Genomic DNA, 524 nt, shown 5'->3' on the forward strand with positions numbered 1-524 from the left:
CAGTACATAGCTCTCTTAGGCATCAACATAGCTTATAAATAACTCATAGCCCTCTTAGGCAACAACATGGCCCTGTAGGAAGCACATAGCCTTCTTAGGCGTCAATATAGCCCCGTAGGCAACTCATAGCCCTTTTAGGCATCCATTTAACCCTTAGGCAAAACATAGCCCTTCTAGGCATAGATCGCATTCCTGCAGCTAACCACAATAGCCCCAAGGGCAACAATAACAATCCAATCGCTAAAAGCGAGCAATTTAGTTATAAGCAACCTATACATATAACCTTTAAGTCGTGTCCAATACAGGGACGCTACTAACTGAATAAGAATCCCGATAAGGGAGGATTATATCAACTCGAGCAACTAACAATCAACAATAATGGCTACAAGTGTAACAAGGATAACAACCCAATTACATTGCTCTTAAGCTTTAAGGAATCATGTCGTAAATAGGGAATAACCTTAACATACCTTTCCAATGAACGCTCGAAAGACCGTAGTTCCTTCACGAAAGTTGTTCCTTTA

The sequence above is a fragment of the Solanum tuberosum genome, unplaced genomic scaffold (assembly GCF_000226075.1).
Source record: "Solanum tuberosum cultivar DM 1-3 516 R44 unplaced genomic scaffold, SolTub_3.0 scf00098, whole genome shotgun sequence".
NCBI lineage: Eukaryota > Viridiplantae > Streptophyta > Magnoliopsida > Solanales > Solanaceae > Solanum > Solanum tuberosum.